The sequence below is a fragment of the Artemia sp. Qi Xiang Cuo genome, chromosome 1 (assembly GCF_049724085.1).
Source record: "Artemia sp. Qi Xiang Cuo chromosome 1, ASM4972408v1, whole genome shotgun sequence".
NCBI classification, from domain to species: Eukaryota; Metazoa; Arthropoda; class Branchiopoda; order Anostraca; family Artemiidae; genus Artemia; species Artemia sp. Qi Xiang Cuo.
In genome coordinates, this window is record NC_142794.1 from 78,325,179 (window position 1) to 78,343,710 (window position 18,532).

Below are 18,532 nucleotides of genomic sequence, written 5' to 3' on the forward strand. Positions count from 1 at the left end.
ATTATTGTCATAGCTCTATGGCGTGGCAGTTCAGCTATCATATCTATTTACAATTATGAAATTTGACACTTGTACGAAACAAAAGCAGATTTTGGGTTTTGAGCATTGTGTCAACTGATAATTTCTTAAAAGACGCAAAATTGATCAGATGTAAAATCGAGCAATCAAAAAGAAAGTACAAAATGGGTAGGAACCGGCGTTTACCCTCTTCACCTCACCAAAAATACTCCCTACGTCTGGTTGGTGTCCAATCACTTTCCACTTTTAATAAAAGGACTCTCATTTTCTGATCGAATGAGCACCCTCCAAAGTTTCTGTGACCTTGAGGTAGAGGTGGGGATAAGGGGAACTAGCCCCACCCCCAAGCCCATCATTACCCCAAACATATCCAATCAAAATTCTGAGATAGCCATTTTGTTCAGCGTAGTTGATTTACAGATAGAAAATATGTTTTTGAGGAGGATACTCCGCCACAGCCCTAAGGGCAAGGGTTTTAAGTTATGCCGTGGGGGCATATAAGGTTTTTTTGAGATGAGATATACATTTACTAAAAAAGAAAACAAACACTATTCACTTTTCGCCTGTCAAGAAAGGCAATAAGCTTGAAAGGGCAAGCGAGGTTATCACTCTCAGCTAATTAAAACAACATTCATACCTTGCTACTCAACACACAAGAAACTTATCTGATGAAGGAATAAAGGAAACAGAGAGAAAGAGGAAAAGACAAGAATTAGATAGGAAAAAAAAGCAAAAAAAAAACAAAGTAAATCGGGGAAATACCTAAAATAGAATGACAATCTGGAATGTGCTTAACACCAAATTCACTCACGAGAGAAAAGAAACTTCTTTGTCCGTGACTTGAAAGTCGAAAGACTAGGCGCATTTTTCACACACTCGGGTAATATATTTTAAACATGGGAACCATAATGGCGAATCACAAAAGATGCCCGAGTGGTGCTCCTAAGCTCATAGGTTAAGTTATCAGCTGAAAAATAAACGTATGAACGGGAGCACTGTTAACAACGAAGAGACTACAGGGCGAGGATGGTCATGGTTCAGCAGAGGCAGTATAGGGCCTGATTTTAACAATGGCAGAAAAAGGCCACATATAAATACATAAACAAAAACACAATGGATGAACAGATGCAAGATTAGTGAGATTATCGATAGGGGAATCTTATTGAAGAAGTTGTGATGGCTTCATTTATGTAAAACATCAAAAATCTCGCATAATGTCCATCCATACAAACAATAATGCTCCTTTTCATCTAACTGAAATTCCTTTTTCGTAATATTAACAAGGACTCTTCACCATAATTACTATTCATCGCCATTTTTTTGAGTATATTCAAATTTTATCAAAAATTGAAATTGAAAATTTAAGAGTAGGGCTGTACTAATACATGCACAATTATTGATTTCACTTTTTAAAAACAATTAAACAGGGATTTAAGGGAAAGGTAGGCTACCTCAAATTATAGTTTGGTTAGACATGGGTATGATTTGGAAAACGATCAGAAATTCAATAAAAAAAGGGCTCTTAAACTAAAAGTAAGAAACAGAATAGAAAGCTATTTCAACAGATGATTCTTTATATGAAAGAGACTGTCTCATCTTTAGCTCCTTACTCTTTACTGTGAAGTTTGGCTTTTTCCCAAATTTTTAAAAAAATTTGCAATTGGAGATAAGATTTTTCAAAGGACTAAAAATACTTTTGTTTAATGAGCAAGGTATTGAAAAGGTGTTGTATTTGTTTTAAGTTTTAAACTTGCTCCTTACTTTAGATGAAAACCCTTTTCTATTTGTTTAATTACATTTCATGAAATTTTAAAGGTTATATGAAAACAGTACTTTTGGTAACGCAGAAAAAAAGATCAGTATTTCAATGTTCTCTGTTTGGATTTGATGGGTAATTAAACAGCTTTCGAGAAAGCCATTTAGCCAAATAAAAGTAAAACTAATATGCAAATTCTGTTTTAATTATTCATGTACGGTGAACCAAAATCAAAACCTGCATTCATTCAAAAACTTTCAAAAATTAAATAAAAAAAAAGGTTTTTCTAATTAAACAGTTCGTGGTAACGAACTGTAAGTTCGTTACCCGGCTCAATGGTAACCGAAACTCTAAATAACGGAATTTTGATACGAATAGATACATCAAAAAAATCAGATTTTAATTCTGATTTCAAATATATAAGTTTCATCAAGTTTAATCTTGCCTATCAAAAAGTTACGCACCTGAGAAAATTTGGCTGATTTTCGAAAACAGGGGGGCAAGACCCCTAAAAAATTATAGAACCTTAATGAAAATCACACAATCATATTCAGCGTATCAAAAAACCCTACCGTAGAGGTTTCAAGCTCCTATCTACAAAAATGTGGAATTTTCCATTTTTTGCCAGAAGAAAGATCACGGATGCGTGTTAATTTGTTTTTTTGTTTGTTTTTTTTTGTTTTTTTTCTTTTTCCCAGGGGTGATCGTATCAACCCAGTGGTCCTAAGAAATCGCGTGAGGGCGCATTGGAACAGAAATTATAAGTTATAGTGCCCTTTTAAGTGAAAAAAAATGGAGGGTAACTAGGCCCCCACCCACTCTCATTTTTTCCCAAAGTCACCCGATCAAAATTTTGAGATAGCCATTTTGTTCAGCATGGTCAAAAATATTATAATTATGTCTTTTAAGATGACTTAATCCCTCGAAACCCCCCGGGGGAGGGCTGAAAGTTATGAACTTTACCCAATGTTACCATAGCATTGGTTATTGGGAAATATCCAGACGTTTTCAGGGGGATTTTTTTCTGGTAGTGGGGGTTGGGGTGGGTCAGGGGTTATATGGGAGGATATGTTCATGAAGGAAGTTTCCATGGGGGAAGGGGCATTGCTATGAAGGGGGTGCCAGATTTCTCATCATTATTTAAAAAACGATCAGAAATAAAAAAAACAAGTTTTTTCAACTGAAAGTAAGGAGTGACATTAAAACTTAAAACGAACATAAATTATTTCGTATATGAAAGGGGCTGTCACCTCCTCGCTCTTTACGCTAAAGTTTGACTTTCTCACAACTCTATTTTTTTTAAACAATGAAAAACTTTAGCGTAAAGAGCGAGGTGTTGAGGAGGGGACAGCCCCTTTCATATACGGAATAATTTCTGTTCGTTTTAAGTTTTAATGTCGGTCCTAACTTTCAGTTTAAAAAACTTGTTTTTTTTAATTTAATTAGATGGTGTGGTTTTCATTAAAATTATATGACTTCAAGAAGGTCTCTCCCACTTTTTCCGAAAATCAGATAAATTTTCTCTGACCCGTAGCTTTTGATGGGTAAGACTAAATATAATAAAACTAATATATTTGGAATGAGCATAATAAGTCAATTCTTTCGATATATCTATTGGCATCAAAATCCCGTTTCTTAATGTTTTGGTTACTATTGAGCCAGGTCGTTGTAACTAAGTTACAGTTCATTACCACGAACTGTTCGATTATCCATCAAAATCCAAACAGTATTACCAAAAGTATTGTATTCATAAAACTTTACAGTTTCATGAAATGTAAGTAAACAAATAAAGAAGGTTTTTAACTAAAGCAAGGAGCAAGTTTCAAATCTGTTCCTTGGTTTCAAGTGAAAATTTGTTTTTTTTTATTTAATTTCTGATTGTTTTCCAAATCATACCCAGGCCTAACCAAGATATAATTTAAGGTACGGGCCTCTCAATAGTACCGTTCTACGTTTAAATTTGCAATTTCAATTATGGATAACATTGTAATGCCCCCCACACTTCCTAGGGTTGTAATGTAGTTTGCCTTTTTTTACATGCAGGATTCATCATTAGGAAAAGGGGGCATATATCTGCAATATCTCAAGAACGGTTAAGGGTATAAACTTAGAAGACAAGTTGATATAGATGTTAAAAAGTGATCCGAGGGCAACCAGTTTCTCTCTCATTCCCTTTTTGGACGTCTTCTCCCAAAGGTAGCTGATAAAAAATTTTGGGATAGCCATCTTCTTCAAAAAAGTCGAAAAGCCAAATAACTATGCCTCCTGGGATAATAAAAAACCCCAGAATTTCCTGGGACAAGCGTTGTAAGTTATATAATTGACTCGTTGTTTACATGCAAGATGCAAGTTAACTGGAAAAAGGGGCACGATTGGTCCTGTTACATGTAGGGACGGTTTTCAAACGGATACAGCAGCAATATCTAAGGAACGGCTGGTATGAAACCTGTCGAGGTATAGCTTTTGAAACTTTAAAGGTATGTTGACAGACATTGAAATAGAAATGGAGGGCAGCCCGCCCCTCCCTTCTTCCCCTTTCAGACATCGCCTTTAATACTGATAGAAATCTTAAAAAGCCTTTCCATGGCAGCCCCCGTGGCTGCCATGCCCCCTTAGCATAGGCCAAGCATAGAATGTTTATAGTATATATTATTATATGCTTATTTATTCATGTTTATTCTAAATGAAGGGAGATGATAGATTAATTCCTCCTCCCCCTCTCATACCCCTTCCTATATTTATCTGAAGGTTCCTGAATATTTAGACTATTTTGGCATTGAAATGCACCCTCTTGGTCTGATATCTCTCGAACCAACACGGTGGGGGGTGCCACCCAAGGCCACTTTCAGGGGGGGGGGCTCAGGAGAATTTCCCGGGTGGGATTTATCGAGGGGGGATTCTGTGGGCTCCTTTAACCAGAAGAATTTTCTAGGGGATAAATTTCTTCAATCCCTAGAGGTATTTTACTTGTGAAGAAACTTCTCTGGTTGATTTTATTGTAAGAGGAGGGAATTTTTCATGGAGGAAGAGCCAAATTTCAATTTCAATTTATTCGAATAAAAGTAAAACATAACATCAATAACAATATAGTTCCTAGAAGAGAACTTGTTAAGGACCATAAAACACACATACACACACACACGCACAAAGAAAAAAAAAAAAGTGACACTGAAATCGGACAAGAAAGAAAATAAGGTCAAAATAATAGTCGAAAGGGATCGGAGGGCAATTAACCCCCCTATCACGACCACATCTTTCCCAAACGCATCCAATCACAATTTTGAGAAAGCCATTCTGTTCAACGTAGTTGAAAGTTCTGAAAATTGTGCATTTGAGGTTGAAAACCCACCCCAACAGCCCTCAGGGCAAGGTTTATAAACTATACCCTGGAGGCATATAAGGTTTTCATAGAAAGCGTTGTTATAAAAACTCGAAAAGCGGCTCATTCGATTGGCAACTGAAATGGCTAGTGCCCTTTTTAATAGTTGAAAGTTATTGAAGGGCAACAAACCCCCCTCTCATGCCCACTATTTCTCCAAACACATCCAAACAAAACTTTTAGATAGCCATTTTGTTCATCATAGTTGAAAGTTCCGTAAATTAAGTCTTTGAGAATGATAACCCCCTCAGAGCCCCAGGGCAAGGGTTATAAGTTATACCCTAAGGGCATATAAGGTTTTTATTGAAAGCTTTGTCGTTCAAACTTGAATAAGGGCTCATTCGATTGTAAATACAAAGGGCTAGTGCTTTTTTGTAATGGTCGAAAGTGATTGGAGGACGACTATCCCCCCTCTCAAGCCCACCTTTTCCCCAAACATATCCAACAAAATTTTTAGATAGCCGTTTTGTTCAACGTAGTTGCATATTTGAGAAATTAGGTCTTTAAAGGTGACAACCCCTAACAGCCCTCAGGGCAAGAGTTGTAAGTTATGGCCAAGAGACATATAATGTTTTTACAGAAAGCTTATTGAAACTTCAAAAATAGCTCATTCAATTGGAAATTGAAATGTATAGTGCTTTTTTTAAAGGGTGAAGGTAATTGAAGGGCCACTAACCCCCCTCTCACGCCTGTCATTTCCCCAAATACATACAATCAAAATTTTGAAATTTTTGCCAATTTTTTCATGTAGTTGAAAATTCTGGAAATTATGTCCTTGAGGATGACATCCCTTTCCCCATAGCCCTCAGAACAAGGGTCGTAATTTATGTCCTTGAGGCATATAAGGTTTTTACAGAAAGTTTTGTCGTAGCTGCTTCAAAAAGGCTCATTCGATTGGAAATTGAGGGACTAGTGCCTTTTTCGAACGGGATCATAGGGCAAATTTTGATATAGCCATTTTGTTCAGCCCATCAGAAAGGTCTGGAAATTATGGGTAAGGATAAAAAATTCCCCCAGACCTAAGGGCAAGGGTTGTAAGTTACGCCTTGGGGACATATAGCGTTCTTATAGAAAGTGTGGCCATATAAACTTCGGAGGGGGTTCATTGGATTGGCAATTAGACGCTCTAGTGCTCAAAGTGATGAGAGGGTAAGGATCAGAGATCAGAGGGATCTAGTAAGAGTCAAAGTGATCAGAGAGCAGCTACCCCCTCCACCCTACACACACGTCGTATTGTCCTGAAATGCGTCTACTAGAAATTTTGAGATACCCCTTCTATTCAAAATAGTCTAAATATCATATTACAAGCCTTTTAAGGTTGAAACAAACCCCAGAGATTACGGACAAGGGTTGTAAGTTATGCCCAGGGGGTATTTAAGGTTTTTATGGAAGGGATGGTTATTTATCTTCAGAAGAGGCTTAATCTTTCTCCCTGAAAAAAACTATGTCACTATAAAACGAAAAGAAATTAATCACAAGAACTTTCCTCACAAAATAAGTTTTTCCAAAAAAAAGTAAAGAACTCCATTAAACCAAAAATGAAAAAAGAATAGAATAAAATAATCTACCAAGCATACTACCATATATCCGTATCAATAAATAAATGAAACCCAAAACAAACAGAAATTAAAATAAGTCAAACTCAAAACGAGCAGAAATTAACCTAAGTAGGGTTCTAAACTTTATGCTTTCTAAAAGCTAGAATATAATTTGCACTTTACTGAAATTTTTTTTTAATGTTTTCACTTTTATAATTTTAAGAAATAAAAAATAATTAAAATTTTAAGGAACAAATATCAGCATATGTATATTAAACTAACAATGCACATTTTTTCAGTAAATTCATTTGAATTTTTTTCAGCAAAGTTCCAAGCCGTTGAAAGAGAAGCAGTTTCGGTCCCTTTTTTAGGGGGATTTGACATCCAACTGCTCTCTAGTAATGGTTTACTTATTTAAGTTTGGATCCCCTTTAAAAATTCTCGTGGATGTAGTTTTTAAGACCATAAAATACGTGTCATTTTAGTTTCACTCGTAATTTTTATTCGGATGATGGGTCAAAACAAGAAGAAAATAGGCTCTCGTGGCACAGCCATCAACATATACAAAGAAAAAAAATGAGATTCTCAAGCTTGAAAGAAGAAATAAGAGGTATTTGAGAGAATATGAGCTCAAAAAGGTAAGCATAATATGCAAATCCACAGAAGAAGATGAACAACAGGGAGATAAAATCAACAAGGATGGTTACCAAACACACTTTAAAGCGAAGGTGTCAGAAAAGATTGATACCGAAGTGAACTTTGAAAATGATAAACTGGACATGAAGTTCAAGGAGTGCATGGACATTACAGAGTGCATGGACACTAAAGAGTGCAAGGACACGGAAAAGGTGGACTGCCAAGAGACTATGGTGGAATGCTTTCGACTGGAAGTAGAAAATGAGTTCCAGATTAATGACGCACATGATGAAATCAATAAAAGAGACCCAGAACAAAAAAGTAACGTTAACAAAACGGTATACATAGGCAATGAATTATGTGAAGATAAATACCAGGGCTCTTGCGAAACACAGATTTATAGTACACAGCCTGAGAAAAATAAATCGGCTTTTAATGAACCTTTTCTGAATGTTTGTTTTTTGGCCCAAAAAGTACAAGATTTTCAAAATGATCAACCAAGTGTAATTCAAACAATACATGGTGCCTCACTATCTAATCCAGTGGACCCACATATTTACGAGACCAAAAAATTGGCACTTAGATCTACTGAGGCTGCCATAATCTTAAGGAAAGCTCACGAAACTGGTATATCACAGTTTAAACTCTGCAAGAACAAAGTTCCAGCCTATCCTACTGCAGATAGTATTTTTTTAGTATGTTCAGATAGTTTTGAATACATGCAAGACTACAAGGCCGATGGTTACCCTTATAGCAGAAGCAGTGGGGGACACTCAGTATCTGTACCCTCTATTCAGCCAAACTTCAGAAAGAGAGTTAATCAAAGGATGATTGAAGGCAAGATGGTTCATTTGAAGAGATACATCTTTCGATATGATCATTGTGCATTCAACTGTCCCCTTGAGCACTGCCTATATACGGTGATTCACTATGTTGGTACTTGTGACAGAAAATCCAATTGTGACCCCCATGGAATCCATAAAAAGAAAGATGGAATAAAAGCTATCCCTTTTGTTCCTTCTTTGAAATCTGTATTAATAAGAAGCAAAAAAGTAGCGAAAACCACAACAATGACGCCCCGAGAACATTTCCATAACGACTGTAACAAGACAGTGAATGAGCTGCAGATGAAGGTTCCAAGAAGTCAGCGGCAGGTAAAGGATACCTTTTCTTTGGCCAGAAAAAGCATGATATCCCAAGACACATGTAACATGATTCGATAGCTTATGACAGAAACTGATTTTGTTGTGACAGAAAAAATTTTCGGGCAAGGAGAAGCAGTGGTCACCTGTATATCAGAATTTGCCATCTTAGAAGTTGATTACTTTGTAAAACACGGTATCCCAATAGTGTTCTATTATGATACCAAATATAACATTGGAAATTACTGGGTTTCAGCTCTGACATTCCAACATCCTGACTTCGACAATAAGGGGACAACACCTCTGATTCCAACTGCATTTTTACTTCACACAAATAGATCACCTGATTCGCATGAAGAGCTGTTTATAGTTCTAATGAAGAAAGCACCAAGCATCAATTCACCGCAAAATTCTTTTGTGTGTGATAGAGAAAAGGGTATAGAGGTTGCGAGAAAAAAAAAATTTCCTCTTATTCAGGTTGCTCATTGCTGGCTACACTATCGGATCACTGCAAAACATGCACTTCAGAAATAGGGGGCATCTAAAGAAGACATCAAGGTAGTTCAAGACAATATTCTTCAGTTGCTAAGATCAAGAAGTGAATATGAGTACTACCAAATAAGAACTGACAGGCTCGTGAAACGGTCCATCCCTGCATTTACCTACTTTCGAGATATTTTGGAATCTGACATGTTAAAGCATGATTGTGCCTTCATCGTTTCCCACATTCCTGGTTTTAATCCAGTCTCTGGAATAACCAACAATACCGCAGAGTCATTCAATGCTGAGATGAAAAGAGCTGTACAGCAACAGCGATATATACCAATGGACAGCTATATCTTGGGCCTTCTTTGTTTAGACGATGAATATTATACACACGTGTTTCGAGGATATAAGGGAATAGGAGATTATAGACTCCTTGAGAAGGCACATAAGGAAAACGTAGTTCATATCAAGAAGGAAGAAGATCCACTTGAATCGAGGAATGAAATGTTTCTGCGTTGGGTCCGAGAAGTAGATGCATCAGATTCCTTTTGCGAAATAAATACGACAAGAGAAGACCGCCAGTAAGGTGGTTTAGTTGACACAGCAGAAACTCTATGGAGAAAGGGACATGTTACATTTTGCAACGAAAAGCAAGTGTATCTTGTTTCAAATCTGACTAGAAAGAAGGTTAATGTAGTGACACCACGTACATCTCCACGCAGTTTCATCTCCTCGGAGGGTAAACGGACCCCCTGTCTATATAGTAACTGCCTGTATGCTTTACAAACGTTGTTTTACAGAGAATACTCTACTATCCTCATGTATTTTGGTCTATGGACTCAAGATATTATTGAATTTCTACTATTGTTAATCAAATAACTTCAAATGTATCGTAAAAACTTCGACTGAATTATCTTTATGCCCTTTTTTTTCAAACCGCGACAATACGGACCAAAATTGTTATCTGAAAGTAACTTTAGCTATGGTGGGTCACCCGTAACTGCGCAATTAAAACCTCGTGATTTTAACGACCTACGAAGTTAAAGAAATAAAAAATGGCGCAGCCAATATTAAGAGAAAATTAATCATTTCCACAGATGGGAAAGGGATAATTAAAGAACCCAAAAGAAAAGAAACAAGGAAGGACATTTATCTGAAAAAAAAACCCAGGACCAAAGGTTCCAACATCGAGGTATTCAAACGTCAGAAAACGCTTAAGTGATGATGACGGGGTTTAAAATAACCCTTTCTCACATGTATAATATTGATTTCAGTGCCCTATGAATAATGCGCTTTAATAATGTTTCAAAATTATCTATTAATAAAACTCTAATGTACAATAAAAAGTTTTTGTCCTTTAGATTCCTTGTTCAAGGATGAATCTTTAATATATTTCACTAATGCACTAATGCAATTTAGCGATAATCCAAGTCATACTTTTTAAGAAGAGCAACCGGGCCCTTGCTAAGAAGAAACCGGATTCATACATCCCAGCCCTATTCTTCACAACTTGAAGTAATATCAGAAGTGGAGTGCCCAAGGAGTAGTAATCTAGGTCCCAATGAATCATTAGAAAAAGGGACTAGAAAAGAGGTGCGAATTACCCAATATAGGATCACCTCTGCCTCTAAGCCAAGTGCTTTGCCTCTTGTCATAACACCAACACGTCACTTCTCCCATCCATATGAACCATACACTCCAAAATAAACGTACCCATTTTATAATGCAGTGATAAACCCGATTTGCACAACCAGCACTCCAGACTAGCCCCGAACACCGGTCTGTAACTCCTATCGTCCGAGCTCATCAAACACGCCACGAGAGAATTGTGAAACCCATCAGAAAGATGAATTTATGAGTGATTTAGGCTAAACTGTATGTATCTATAGTATGAATCTAGCTCTTGTACTGTGAAGACCAAAATATGAAATAGATAGCTATCCTAATTGAAAAACATTTCAGTGAATGAAAGGATTAAAATTGCGCAATCACTGGATACCTGAACTGTAGTTAATTCAACAGAAATTTTTCTTTCAACAACACGTTCTTTGGATTTTTCGGGGGGGTAGTCAATCACCCCCCTTGTGAGTAAGTCTCGTTTAATGATGTTTAAAAAAAAATTGTGTTCGGGCATATCGCCAAATTATATAATGAATATTCCAGTATCTCAAGTCAAGTTCGACCAAGCTAATGAGCTCCAAAACGAAAAATTAGACCGACTACTTAGTTAGCAGGGTGATTTAATAACTGCAGTTAACAATTTATCTTCTGAAATACAGGAGTTAAAGAATGAGTCTTTAGAAAGAGATAAAAAAATAGCCGAATTAGAAAGGTCACTGGAAGAGCAAAAGCAGAAGAACTCGTTGCTCGAGCGTCAAATGCTACTAATTGAAGTAAAAGAAAGAAGTTCGAATTTGATCATAAACGGCTTACCGACAGATATTAATCCGAATAAATCCCTTAAATCTCACTTAAAGGATATACTTAAGAATAATTTAATTATTAAGTCAACTGTCAGTTAACAAATGATAGCGCTGAGGTGGACAAACTGTTAATATAACAACCATACGCCGCAATCAAAGTAAGACACTAAAATCGGCAGTTAATCCAGTGCTAATTAGGCTCAAGAATGAAGCTGAAGCGTATTTAGTTATGCAAAACGTATCCAAGCTTAAGGGCTCTGGAATAAGAATTTGCACGGACCTTCCTCCAACACTTAACACTTTACGCACAGGATTCCTCACTAAAGCAAAAGAGATGAAGGAGTCTGGAATGATTGTTGCTTCTCGGGTTAAAAATAAAGGAGCCCAAGTATGGTTTGAGATAAAAAAAAATGGTTCGGTGATATGGGAGAGAGCTGATCAATAACTGAATTGGATAGTAGTAATCTGAGTTTTGATTTATATGATTTTGTGGAGTATTTCGTTATTTTGTGTTTAGTGGTCTGGTAGTAAAGTTATTTGATAATTTATGATTGTTTGAGGATCATGATTATCTTATTTTCGGAGGCCCGTTCACAAAAGTATCAGAATGAGTATTATTTGTTTTTTTCTTACTTTGTTTTTTTTTGTTATCAAAACTGTTATATTTAATTGCTTTACTTTGTGCCACACTATTCCTGATTTTTCTTATATAAGGTTTTCATGTTATAAAGTTTCTAGTTTTTTGTTTATGTTTGTCTCTTTCAGATGAAGTTCTGGCTTCAATTGTGTCTCCTTTAACTCTCCGTATGGTTAGTAAGTCACTTTTTGTCAATAAGTATACCCAGCATCGAGATAATGGATAATAGAATTCGTAATTTTGAGGAGCACCCCCTTAAATTAGGTAAAATATTTGAGAATTTATGCAATGATGACGATGTTTTTGATGTGATGGTTCATTCTATCCCAAAAAATTAATATCTACTCCCCACCCATGTTTTAAATAAAGGCTCTAATTTTAGAATGGCATTTTTGAACTGTCACGGGTTACTAAATATTTTTGATCGAAGATACCTTTTTATTTCTCATCGTAATATAGATGTGTTTGACTCTTTTTAGACATTTTAAAATGATTCAACAATAACATTTATTAACAAACATTATTATACTTTTTTTTCATAAGAATTTGATTAATAAAACACCGGGAGGAGTATGTTTTTTCATTAAATCAAAAATTCAGTCAGATCTGGTGAGTGAATTTGATCACCTATATCTTGAAATGGCGTTTGAATTTATGGCATTTAAAATTGATATAAATTATATGAATATCTTTTTTTGTGTTTTTTACCGAACTCCGAGGTATCTATTTTTCAGGTTTATGGAACTTTTTTATGATTTTGTGCATATTTACTCAAAGAATAATCAGAAAAAAATTATTATTTGTGACTTAAATATTTATGTACATAATTATTATAATTCAAGTGGTAATTTCCTCAGACCATATTCTGACGGGGCTGATTTGTTATCAGTTTGCCTGTCCGGTGGTCTCCTACCAGCTTATAGAGTCCCAACAAGAATAACGAAAGATTCTGCTTCCCTTATTGATAATTTGTTTACGAATCTGGAACTTAAGTCTAGTGGTGTGGTTATTGAAGATTTTTCAGACCATTTGATGCTTGTGACCGACTTTCACTTGATTACAGAGTTTAATGGGCCTACTAAAAAAAAAATTGAGGATGACTAATAGAAACTCCTTAAGTAAACTTACAGTATTGCTTTCTTCAAGTGACTTTTCTTCTTGTTTAGAGTCTTCGGACCCTGATTTTGCTGCTGAATGTTTTGTGAATCAGTTTAAACGTTATTTCAATAATGCTTTCCCTTTCCGTCAAATATCAAGAAGAAATAGTATAAAGCCGATTATGCCTTGGATATCTCCTGGATTGCTGGTAACAATAAAAAATAAAAATCTGTTACACAAGCTATACTTAATGCATCCATCTGAAGCTAAGATTAGCTGAATTTTGCAGGTACAAAAATTATTTAACAAAAATTTTAGGAGCAGCAAAAACTCATTACTTCGCCAAAGCATTTGTTGAAGCAGAAGGGTCCCCCAAGAAGACATGGGAAATAATTAATAAGTGCTTAGGAAAACATAAGACCCATGATCTTCCTGATGAATTAATAGCTGAAGATGGAACTAAACTGGCTACAGGGAAAGTGGAAGTTATCAATGCATTAAATATACACTTTGCAAAAATTGGTGAGGAAGCCGCGTCAACTGCTGGGAACAACCTGGCCCATCATCTGGATAATGAAACTGGAGAGGACTTTCAATCGTATCTACCCCCGTCTCTCAATTGCTCCATTTTTCTTACTCCTGTAACCCCAGATGAACTTTTACTTACAACAAACCTTTTAAAGAATGGATCTTCGGAAGGGACCGATGGGTCATCGACTAATCTGATTAAGTGCATAACACCAAATATTGTAAACCCGCTTTCCCATGTGTTAAACCTCTGTTTTAAAACCGGAAGATGTCCTTCTTGTTTCAAGTCTGCAAGAATTATCTCTTTGTATAAAGGAGGAGACCCGAAGAACCCAACAAACTATCGGCCGATTTCGATCCTGTCTACTTTTGGGAAGTTCCTTGAAAAGTGCCTATATAACCGTATAGTCAGCTTTCTAATGAAATCTAAATTTTTTAGTCCGATGCAATTTGGGTTCCGGAAGTCTCACTCTACTGAGCATGCTATTATGGCAATGACTCAGTTTGTTCATGACACCCTCGACAAAGGTGATATTCCTGCTACAATTTTTATTGACATTAAAAAGGCATTTGATACAATTTCCCATAAAATACTGCATACTAAACTTGATAACTGTGGCATAAGAGGCCCAGTTAATGACTTAGTAATGTCTTACCTAAAAAACCCAAATCAGTATGTAGACGGAGGTGATACTTCTTCCTCATCAGTATCTCAATCTCAGTCAGTCGGAGTCCCACAAGGCTCTATTTTGGGTCCACTCCTATTTCTTATCTATGTTAATGATATCAGTAATACCATCAATGATATTGGCCTTAACATTTTATTCACCGATGATACGGCATGCAATGTCAGCAGCCCCGGCTCTAGATCTTTGAAGCTTAGGTTGGAATCAGCACTGTCAAGGCTTATCTTATGGTTTTCGAGAAATAAATTGACTATTAATTGTACTAAGACAAAATTCATCATCTTCTCTCGTACTGGGAAAACAGCACCGGAAATTATGATGATTAATATTCAGGGCCTACCCATTGAAAATGAAAGAGTTGATGATATTAAATATATCGGGATAATACTGGATTCATGTTTATCATTTAAAAGACATGCAATTTATCTTCGAATGAAACTGGCAAGAAATATTGGTATGATGAATCATCTGTAATTTGTTCTGCCGTTTTTTGCCCTGAAATCTCTTCATCATTTTCTAGTGCATTCATGTATAAATTACTGTCCCATTATTTTTTTTAATACTTCTAAAACTCATATTCTTCCTCTTCAAAGACAAAAAAATAATGCTCTATATTTATTGAGAAATTGCCTTCCTAGCCCGTTTTCTTACCTTGGTAAATCGTCAACAAAAAGTATGAATCAAATTTTAAATATCCTTCCACTGGATCTTTTCTCTTCTTTCCATTCTGTTCTTTATATGATTAAACACGTTCAAGGTTCAAGATAAGAAATGAAACTATAAACGCCTTTAGTCGGAGCGATTATTCAAATTCGTATTGAAATGTATACACTCCATCACTCTAAATTGTTTCATGTGCTCCTTTTTTTTCAATTGCATGGTTAGGCTCCTGCGATTTATAAAACTTCACTTTCTCTTGTCTCTGACCATTCCACATACTATTTTTTAATTATGATTATTAATATACTATTATTTAATTAATAGCCTGAGTATTTTTATTTGCATAATAATTTTTTTCAGGATGATAATCAGGTTTTGCATACATATTGGACCCGTGGCAGATCTGTTGTCCGTCAGGCTTTAATAAAATCTGAAAGGTCCCATTTTTCACCAAGGCATAGTATTATATATAATTGGAATAAATTTCATAGTTTTATAGATTTGAATGATTCATTGGTTAATAATAAAATTAGATTAATGAATCATTTAATCAGTAATTATTAATTTGATTTATTTTTTGGGGATGGATGCTCCTCATTTCATTTTATTTATTTGGTTACTTTGATTTTTTTGTGGTTTTTGTTTGTTGTTACCGTATGGAGAGTTGAAGAGCAATCTTTTTATTACGGTATCTGGAGATAGTATTAGTTATTTATTGTTGAGTGTATATAAACCCACACACGAGTTATTCTCACTGTGGGTAATTAATTTGATAGTTTTGTCAAAAAGTTTTTATTGATTAATAAAGAACTTGAACTTGAACCCCTCTATAGACAGCTTAATCTAGAAGAAGCAAGATGTACTATTACCCTCTTAGCCCGAATGTGCTTTCCCTTTGCAAGCGTTAATGCTACCTCATGGGCTTTGCTTTGCTTCTTGTGTGTTTTATATTATAGGTGCTTGGGTCATAATAAAGATTGAAATCAACTGCTAAAGCTACTAAATTTGTTTTCATATAATTGATTCTCCATGACTTCATCATGAGATGAAGTAATATCTACTTTTCTCTCCTCCTCCTCACTCTCCTCCCTCTCTTCTCGATTTTTCTTTTTGCATGGTTATTAAGAGCTTTTTAGTTTGTAGTTTCTAGGTGCTTTTCTAATCGACAGTTTGTATGTATTGGCTATTTATTTTCAGTTTGTCTTTATTTGTTGTAGATTTTACTGTATTATGAAATTATTCGCTGCATTATGAAACTATTCAAATATTCTGGGAAGTGAGCGAGGTGAGATTAATATTGCAAAACATACAGGGAACATACAAACTGTATTAGGCAAAAAACTAAATTTTTTACTCTAGAAATATATTTTATTCGCATGATATAGTATTTTTATTCCAGAAATCAAGATGATTTTACAATTATTATCATAATTTTTTTTTAAAACTGAAAGGGAAATGAAATAAGAAGTAAAAATTAGAAAACAGAATCAAAGAATTGAACTTATGTTAAGTTGCAATAATGGTTCATTACTTTAGAATATTGCCAAATTTTGTTATCTTCCACTTTTTTTCAACTGTGGTTTAGAACGGTTGATTCAATTTTCTCAAACATTATAGTTTTCTAATTCTTCATTTGTCTCCTTTTTTACCCAAAGCTGTCATGAGCTGAAAATTAACAACGGTAACGACCAAAAAAGAAACTGACAAAAAAAAATTTCGTTTATATCTTATTCAAAAGGAATGCCTAAGCTGAATATCAAAGGGTCATTATTTTTATTTTTATTGCTTACAGTTTGATTACGGTTTTATTGCTTACAGCTTGGTAGTTGTGGTGGTGGGCCTTCCCTTGTAGTATTGATTTTATTTAAATGTATAACTATGTAATGCGTATTTTGTTAAATAATACTTATATACTTCACAAAATAAATAAAATCAAAAGCACAATCAGTGTCGCCTCAACGTGGTGGGGAAGTGACATTAGGGTGATGTTAGATATGAATTTTATACTGAGAAAATAATAATCAAAGTAAGGATTAATTTAAAATATAATCATTCTCGAACCAAAACTTCTTTTTTCTATACTATTGCCAAATGGGTTTTCATTAGTTAACAACTTTGTACTTTTATTTATATCTGACACCACTCCGGCTAAGCACACTGAATCTCTTTATTATTGAATCGTCTGCCTAGTTTGTCCAAAGTACTTTAAAGGCAATATACAGTAGCAAAAAGTTATATAAGCCATTGAAGAATATTTAGTTGTCGGTAAAATTTAAATTCTCGATTACTTAGTTGTTAGTAAAGTTTAGCCCATTTTCTCATATCATCCCAACAAAACCCAGGTAGCACTAGTGGGCCAAGAACGGGTCTTTCCAGCTCTGTGCAAAAATTGTTTGCATGCATCATATACTTTTTTAAAACTCAATAATACCAACAAGAGAGCAGTAAGATACCTCTTGGTCAAGTTGCAACCGACCCAAGCGTCATAAATATTCTGTAGGCCGCAGTTCTCACTGACAGTTTGAAAAAAACCACAATTGAAATGTTCGATTATTTATTTGTCGGTAAATTTTAGCCCATTTTTTCATATCAACCCAACAAAACCCAGGTAGCTGTCCAAATAGTCCAAAGAAGGGTCTTTCTACTCTGAGCAAAAATTGTTTGCACGCATCACATACTTTATCAAACACAATAATGATACCCAAAAACAGAGCATTAGATACCTCTTGGTCAAGTTCTCACTGACAGTTTGCAAAAAACCACAATTGAAATGTTCGATTATTTAGTTGTCGGTAAATTTTAGCCCATTTTTTCATATCACCCCAACAAAACCCAGGTAGCTGTCCAAATAGTCCAAAGAAGGGTCTTTCTACTCTGAGCAAAAATTGTTTGCACGCATCACATACTTTATCAAACACAATAATAATACCCAAAAACAGAGCATTAGATACCTCTTGGTCAAGTTTCAACTGACCCAAGCGCCATAATTATTCTCTAGGCCGCAGTTCTCACTGACAGTTTGAAAAATACCACAAATGAAATACTCAATTATTTAGTTGTCGGTAAAATTGTTGCCCATTTTTCATATCACCCCAACAAAACCCAGGTAGCACTAGTGGGCCAAAGAGGGGTATTTCCTGCTATGAGCAAAAATTATTTGCACGCATCACATACTTTTTCAAACACAATAATAATACCCAAAGACAGAGCAGTAAGACACCTTTTGGTCAAGTTGTAACCGACCCAAGCGCCATAGATATTCTCTAGTCCGCTGTTCTCACTGACATTTTGAAAAATACCACAAATCAAATGCTCGATTATTTAGTTGTCGGTAAGTTTTTGCCCATTTTTGCATATCACCCCAACAAAACCCAGGTAGCACTAGTGGTGCCAAGGAAGGGTCTTTCCTGCTCTGAGCAAAAATTTTTTGCACACATCACATACTTTTTCAAACACAATAATAATACCCAAAGACAGAGCAGTAGGATACCTCTTGGTCAAGTTGCAACCGACCCAAGTGCCATAAATATTCTCTAGGCTGCAGT

The 18,532-nt window shown here is 35.4% G+C and overlaps 1 pseudogene; it reads left to right on the forward strand.

Moving 5' to 3' along the window:
• Positions 1–7,202: 7,202 nt before the first annotated feature.
• Positions 7,203–8,550, forward strand: LOC148956750 (uncharacterized; annotated as a pseudogene).
• The last annotated feature ends 9,982 nt before the right edge of the window (positions 8,551–18,532 follow it).